The 7930-nt window shown below is 44.4% G+C and overlaps 1 pseudogene; it reads right to left on the bottom strand.

Moving 5' to 3' along the window:
• Window positions 1-678: 678 nt before the first annotated feature.
• On the bottom strand, window positions 679-5228 carry LOC142858163 (large ribosomal subunit protein eL6 pseudogene; annotated as a pseudogene).
• Window positions 5229-7930: the final 2702 nt, after the last annotated feature.

Below are 7930 nucleotides of genomic sequence, written 5' to 3'. Positions count from 1 at the left end.
ACAGTAAGATATCCCCCCCCCCCGCGCAGGCATTTCAACGTTGGACTCCCCAGCCTCCAGAACAGTAGGAAATGTGTCTTTTCTTTATGAATTATTCCTTCTTTCGTACCCTATATGTGTTTCGAGAAACAAGTGACGACTAAAATGATTTTTTACAAACTCAAGTTACTGCCACGGTTTCAGACAAGCAGCATGGGTCCTTGTTATGATACGTGGTAAGCCCCACTCCCAAACACACAAGCATTCGATCCTTGTTTCAAAACACTTTTTTCCCAGAATCTTGAAATTTCTGAATTTCCTCCCACATTCTCTCCTTCACCAAACTAGTCTCACAAAAGATGGACCCCAGGGCCCTGGGAAGCCTGCCCTTTCATGCTTCTGATTTTCTTCTCCAAGATGAAGGCTGTGCTGGACCATTCATGCCTGCCCAGCTTTCATCGTTTGGGACTCATTCAGCCAGCGTATGTACCTTCTGGACCAGCAGCTGGGGAAATATGGAAACTAGCAAAGAGAACAATGTCTCTCTTTTGATACTTTTTATATTTTACTACAGTGGATCCTGTGATGAAAATAATCAGGCAAGAAGGGGGGATAAAGAGGTTTTTTTTTCATGAAACTGTTTAATTAGGTTGTTAGCAATTTAGAAAATCAGTTTGTGAGGCTACATCCTATTGGTCAGAGAGAACTGAGATCTCAGGTAGCCCTGGAGTTGAGGAACAGCTCTGATCTTTGGAAAAAGCTGCTAGTCCACAGTTTTCTGATCAGCCTTGCGCTGCTCTGCAATCTTGTACTTCTCCCTCTGTGTCAAAGATCTCCACCTCCTGGTGCCTGTGATCAGCCTTGCGCTGCTCTTCTCCCTCTGTGTCAAAGATCTCCACCTCCTGGTGCCTGTGATCAGCCTTGCGCTGCTCTGTAATCTTGTACTTCTCCCTCTGTGTCAAAGATCCCCACCTCCTGGTGCCTGTGATCAGCCTTGCGCTGCTCTGTAATCTTGTACTTCTCCCTCTGTGTCAAAGATCTCCACCTCCTGGTGCCTGTGATCAGCCTTGCGCTGCTCTTCTCCCTCTGTGTCAAAGATCTCCCTCTGCCTCCTGGTGCCTGGACTTGCGCAGCTGCTTCCTCTCGAAGTACCAGTCAGGTGTTTGGGGATTTTAACCTTACTGATATCAACTATTTTAGAGGTGGTGATGACAAACTTCTGGGGTGTTCTTTGCAGAGGAACTCTGTTGAGGGCAAGAGGTCCTGTCACGAGTAGCAAGCCGCTGTCCAGCTGCTTCAGGAAAACCACTCTCTTGCCTCTGTGGTGCCCAGTGGGGATGACCAGGACAGTACCAGGAGTGATGCTGGCACTCAGCTGTCTCACATGCTGACTTAAAGGGCTTCTTGCTGTGGTTTCCAAGGCACATCTTCGGTAGGATAGTGCTTGGGCATTTTTTGAAGCGTAACCACCGGGTACCACCATTCTTGTAGCCACCAACCGGTTTTATGACAGTAGCAAGAACTTCCTCTTCTTTTCAACCTTGGTTTTCACAGCTGAATATTTTTTTTTGTATTTCTGGAATACATAGCAGATCAGGAGTATCTGCCAATTCTTCTAATCAAGGTAGGGTTTCAGCTTCAAGGGGGTTTTCCTTCTTGGGCTTTTTAACAGTAGGGTCATCCTTTTTGGCTGCACCAATGACAGGGCATCATTGCCAGCCTTCTTGGCTGCAGGTTTATTCTGTGTCAGGCTTCTCAGCTACCATCCTTCAAGATGCAGAAGAGAACTGAGGTCCCCGTGGCAACTCTTATAGAGAAAAGCATAATGGGTGGCTTATAGTTCAGAGGTTTAGTCCATCATCATCATGGTGAGATATGGCACTATGCAGGCAGATATGGTCCTGGAAGAACTGAGGGTTCTACACCTTGATCCACAGGCAACAGAAGCAACTGTGTGTCACAATGGGCATTGCTTGAGCATATGAGATCTCAGAGCCTACCGAGGCACAATGACACATTTCCTCCACAAGGCCATACCTACTCCAACAAACCCACACCTACTTCAACAAGCCCACGCCTTCCTTTTTTTATTTTTTAAAACTGATTTTTATTGAGCTCTACATTTTTCTCTGCTCCCCTCCCTGCCTCTCCCCTTCCCTTCAACCCTCTCCCAAGGTCCCCATGCTCCCAATTTACTCAGGAGATCTTGTCTTTTTCTACTTCCCATTTAGATTATATCTATGTATCTCTCTCTTAGGGTCCTCATTGTTGTCTAGGTTCTCTAGGATTGTGATTTGTTGGCTGGTTTTCTTTGCTTTATGTTTAAAAATCACTTGTGAGTGAGTACACGTGATAATTGTCTTTCTGGGTCTGGGTTACCTCACTTAAAATGATGTTTTCTAGCTCTATCCATTTGCCTGCAAAATTCAAGCTGTCATTTTTTTCTGCTGTGTAGTACTCCATTGTGTAAATATACATTTTCCTTATTCGGTCGAGGGGCATTTAGGTTGTTTCCAGTTTCTGGCTATGACAAACAAAGCTGCTATGAACATAGCTGAGCACATGTCCTTGTGGCACAATTGAGCATCCTTTGGATATATACCCAAAAGTGGTATTACTGGGTCTTGAGGAAGGTTATTTCCTAATTTTCTGAGAAATCACCACACTGCCATCCAAAAGGGGCTGTACCAGTTTGTATTCCCAGAACCAATGCAGAAGTGTTCCCTTTTCCCCACAACCTCTCCAGCATAAGTTGTCATCAGTGTTTTTGATCTTAGCCATTCTTTCAGGTGTAAGATGGAATCTCAGAGTTGTTTCGATTTGCATTTCGGGATAAAGAGTTTTTAGAAATGAGGGAATGATGCTCTATGTGTGTGTAGGGGGGGGAGCCTTAATAGATCTTGAAGAAGAGATAGCCATATGGGTATCTAAGGAGCAGAAGAGAGACATTTCTTGTAATACAGAAGATAGAGGTGAGGGTGTACTTAAGAATTCTTGAACACTAATGGCAAGTGTGAAACAGGCCTCAGGAGAGGACGTTACAATTGGAGTCAAAGTCATCATGTATGTCCTGGGGACTCTAGAAAGGACCTTGCATTTTGTTCCAAAATACCTGAGAGACAAGCAACAAAACAAGAAATAACATAGGCTGAGATGTTAAACGTACCTCTTCAGTAGCCTATTGATGGGTTCAGAGAGCCAAGACAGAGACAAAGAGACTAATTAGGTAGTGTTGAACGTATTGCAGGTGATGAGATGTGCTTGTATTTTAGGTATTCTTTTTTCAAGGCAGAATTTGTAAGGCAATTTTTTTTGTTCCCATAATAAAATGCCTGAAGTAATTAGCACTATGACAAAAGATTTATTTGGTTCATGTTTTTGGAGGCTCAGATTCAAGATTAGGCGATCCCATTGATTTGGGCCTCTCAGAATGGCAACTGCGACTGGACCAGAAGGCAATGGTAGAGACTGCATGGGGGAGGGAACTGCTCACAGTCATGAGCCGGGAGAAGAGTGAGATGGGACCATCGTGCCTCCCATCCTCTTTGAAGCATTGGAATGCCCCCAAACTTGAGAAGCCCCCATAAGGCATAAGCTTTCACAGCACCTCCCAATAGTATCACCAGAGGACAAAAGCTTTACCACATAGACCTTTGGGGAAGACTACTCATATTCAAACCAAAGCACAGAGCCTGTGGAATTTGCTGAGAGCTGGATTTGGGACAGAGTGGAGTTAAGGAAAGTCACAAGTATCTGGCCTGAAAAGCTGAGTGACCTGGCAGCAATTAACTGAGATAGAGAAGACATTTCAGGTGAAATGAGGGGCTCAGAGTGAGAAAGCAAGAGTTAGTATATAAGTTTCTTAGTATATAAGAAACTTCCGATGTGGGATAAACCTCCTCATGCAGATGCTGAGAAGTCGCTGCATGTATAAAATTTGAATTCAGGAAAGATAGTTGTAAAACTGAATGTGTTAGATCAAAAGACCGGGTAAGATGGCCTGAGACATGGAGATAAAGAAATAATTAAGCTTAAGATTTAATCTAGAAATATTTCACTTTTTATCGATAAGAGAGAATCATAATAAAGAACAAAAGAGAGCAAGACAGAATGGGATCTCATGGACAAGAAGGAGTGCGGGCTAGTGCTGCTAGCTTAAGTTAGCTTTCCAAGGTAGTTTACCCTTTATCTTAGCTTAGTCTTTCTTTTTCAATTTCCCTCCAAGTAGTCCTTGAAGGGATACCTCAGGACTTTTCAATGATCTAATTTGACACTATCTGGGCCTCTTTCCCTTTCAAAATTCTCTCCATATGTCACAAAAAAATCTTGGTCTAGTCAGTTACAGGAAGAAGGAACAAGTTATGTCATGAATTACCCAAGCCCCTTCTGGGTCAATTCGTATGAACAGTTTCTCTCACATCTTCATTCTGTTTGCCAAGAATTTCTAGAATCATAATCGCAATGCTTTGTAGTAACTATTATTCCCTCCACTGTCGTCATCTGTATGGTGTGTTGTGAAAACAAGCAAGACTCAATAATGTTTATCATAGGATAAGATATGATAGGATCTAATGTCACTGCAGGTGGGTTCTTATTCTGGCTTTGTTAATGAAATGTTTGCTAATAAGACATATTTAGAAAAGTACATCTCTGGCTTTTAACTGAGCTGTCAAGATTAATGAATAAGTGTCAGTCTGTGAACCAAGTTGGAAAGGTATCTAGGTAGGTCTTTGGAAGGTGACAGATGACATGCAGGCATAACCCGAAGGCTCTCCAGAGAATAAGCTGAGTAAAGATGGCTAAAGCCATGAGAAGAGGCAGGTAAGAGCCAAAAAATCTCCAGTTTGATAGCAAAGTAAAACAGAAAATGATAAAAGTAGAACAGAGGCATTTCAATCTGTCCCAGAAGGATTGGTGGATTTGTGGAGCTCCAACCTTCAAGTGAGAGAGAAGGAGCAAGTCGCACCCAAGAGCGAGCCTCGGGAAACCTGCACCCAACTCTCAGTAACGGACATTTTGTTGTTTTGCATGCTTTTACTTTTCTTAAGGTATTATTCGTTGACGGTTTCATCACCAATGTGGTGAGTTTTAGTCATCTTCACACCCTTTGCCCGCTTGTCCACCTTCCTCTTGTTGAAACTGTTCCTCACGAGAAGTCACACTCTTACTTTCACGCCATTTGGTGGGTGTGACCCGCTGAACTTCATTACGGTTACCCGCATGAGCACTGGGTGGTTATTAGAGATCATCGGCCATTCATCAGTGGTTATCCCCAAACAACCATTAACCACCAATAGTCCCTTGGGGAGGGTGGGGCTCCGTGAGCATCACCCCTTTGCGAGACGAGATGTTGAAGGCCCAAACCTGTGCAGGTAACCCCAGCTGCAGTGAAGTCATGAGTGCAAGGGCGGTGTCCTGATCAGACGATGTGGTTTCACAGCATACCTCCTTGTCTTCCAGTTCTTACACTCTTTCCACCCCTTCCTCTTTAATGTTTCTGAGCCCAGGGAGGAGGTGGTGGTGACATAGACATCTTGATGCAAGCTGAGAACTCGACCATCATTTATTCTTGAAACTTTGATCGGTTATGAATCTCTGCACTAACTACTGCCCACTGCTACAAGAATCATCTCTTCCCAAGGCTGCAGGTAGCACTAATCTGTGGGTGTAATGGGAGTGTTTAGAAGGCAGTTTAACAGCACGCCCATTTAGCATCACAATGGTGATAGGCTCCCCTTGAAGGCCTATGACTTACCCAGCCCACGGGTTCTTGACTAAATTCACAGCATCAAGCATGGGTTCCTTCCCATGAAGCAGGCCTTAGATCTAGACAGAAAGTAGCTGGCTATTCCCATCATGATCACGCCACTGCTGTACCAATGGGTACGTGTTGGCAGGGAGGCCAGTACTCTAGTCTTCAGATTTCAAAGCTACGTAAGATTACCGGTGGCTTTTCTCCACCAGTAGCCTGCATAGCACCTTCTAGGCTGTGAGAGCTAGCCGGCAGAGAGGAGGCTTTCAGCTCAGTCCCAGCTGGATTTCTTTGTGCTCTGTATCAAAGTGTGTGGTTCATGTCTGTAGCAATAGGCCTTACCATCAAATCCTGGTGGACGACCAAGAGCAGTGGTGAAGCTGTACTGTTTTGAGAGTCTTTGGGCCCCTTGACCTCCCTGACCTCAACAACTGTTGAGGTATCTTACAGTTGGCATTGGAAGACTCATTTAATAACCTATGGCTTCTGAAGGAAGCATTGCCCACCCATACAAGGTACCTCTGTTCAGGTTCTAATTATTACATTTTAAATGAACTTACGAAATGGTAAAGTTTCCCATCTTTGCTTTTGGTTTTCTCCATCTACCACTCCCTTCCACCCACCCCACCCACCCCTACTTAGACCATTCCATCCTCCGCCTCCCAGCGTCTACTTTCATTTTGCACTTGTAATAGAGATATTAACAAGAAAAACAAAAGGGAAAGAAAAGTTGTGCTCTGTATTGACACAGATAGGAGAGATGCCAGGCAAACTCTTGACCACAGCAATGGTGAGACACCATTTCCAAAACAGCCTGAGTTAGCAGCTTGGAAGTCCCAGACTGGCCGTGAAGTTCATTTTCAAGAAACAAAAGCAAGTATTGCCTAAGAGTACTCAAAAGCCTGGTGGGTAGAACCCCATATATTGTGGGAAAGAAGCGTATACAGTATCAGTAAGGGAATAGGAACAAAGATCCAAGTGACACAGCAGACATTGGAAAGGACTGTCCAGGGTACTTCCCACAGACAAGGCCAGCATCTCTGACCCAGCCTCACAAAGAACCACTCAGGGGTGTAACAGGCATCTGGGAACCCGGGAAAGAACACAAAGAAAGCAGAGAGTGGAAGGGCAGGACCTCATTCACGCTCACACATATACCCACGCCACACTCCCCTTCATGTGAGTTTCTCCCTCACTGAACACCTAGTATCTATGCTGGAGGCCAGATCTGTCCTGCTGTCTTCTCTCGCTTGCTCTCACTGTTATTTCTTCTCCTCTGGCTCTTACACACACGCGCGCACACACACACACACACACACACACACACACACACACACACACACACCTTTTCTTTATCCTTATTTTTGTTTTCATGGGCTTTCCCAAAGAAAATAAGCTGTCCTATTCTTTGCAGGGTCGCTGTGGCCCGGATGCCTAAGACATGGAGCTCTTTTTGGCAATCAGATTACATTACTTTCTCTTTCCCTTTTCATCCTACCTTTAGCTAAAACTGCCTCATTCCCCACCCTGACCCCTGTCCATATTGTTCCCCCATTCTATCTAGTTTTGCCATCCTCTCCTTTTTTTTCTCAACCCGATATGAATCACAAGTCACTCCGCTCTTTTCCCATCTACTCATATCCATAGGACTTCATATCTTAGTGATTCTGTTCTATTAGTATTAGTTTACTTCTTACAATGAGTGGAGAGTAATAGGTGATGGTTTGTTACTTGGCTATTACCATATGTTCTTGGTGGGCTTTCACTTTGATAGCGGTCATTTTTCTTTTTTCAAGAGAGTTTCTACTTTCAGGGGAGTACTGGGACCTAGTCTGATGCCCTAAATTATGCCAACCAAGCAGAGAAAAAAAAAATACCACTCCAACCTTATTACAACCCGGCCACTCTTGACCATTTTGAATATTCTTGTTTCAAAAAAAGTCCTATTTAAAACAAATTCCAACCAGCAACCTAACTTGGATGATCCAGCCTCAATACAAAAACACAAAAGTACAAAACACAAAGACAACACAGCTCAGTGCTCTGAGGAAGGCGGAGGAGGTAGGAGATTGTGGCGGCTGCTGAAGGATGAGAAAGAGGCAGAATGCCCACAAAAGTTGGAGTCCGAAGCCTGGTGCTGTGTGTCAGTGCCGCTGTCACTGGGCAGCAAGGGACAGAAGTGAGCAAAGTTCACATTCT

The sequence above is a fragment of the Microtus pennsylvanicus genome, chromosome 10 (genome assembly GCF_037038515.1).
Source record: "Microtus pennsylvanicus isolate mMicPen1 chromosome 10, mMicPen1.hap1, whole genome shotgun sequence".
Lineage (NCBI taxonomy): Eukaryota > Metazoa > Chordata > Mammalia > Rodentia > Cricetidae > Microtus > Microtus pennsylvanicus.
The sequence above is the reverse complement of the archived record's forward strand: the minus strand, read 5'-3'. Positions and strand labels throughout refer to the sequence as shown.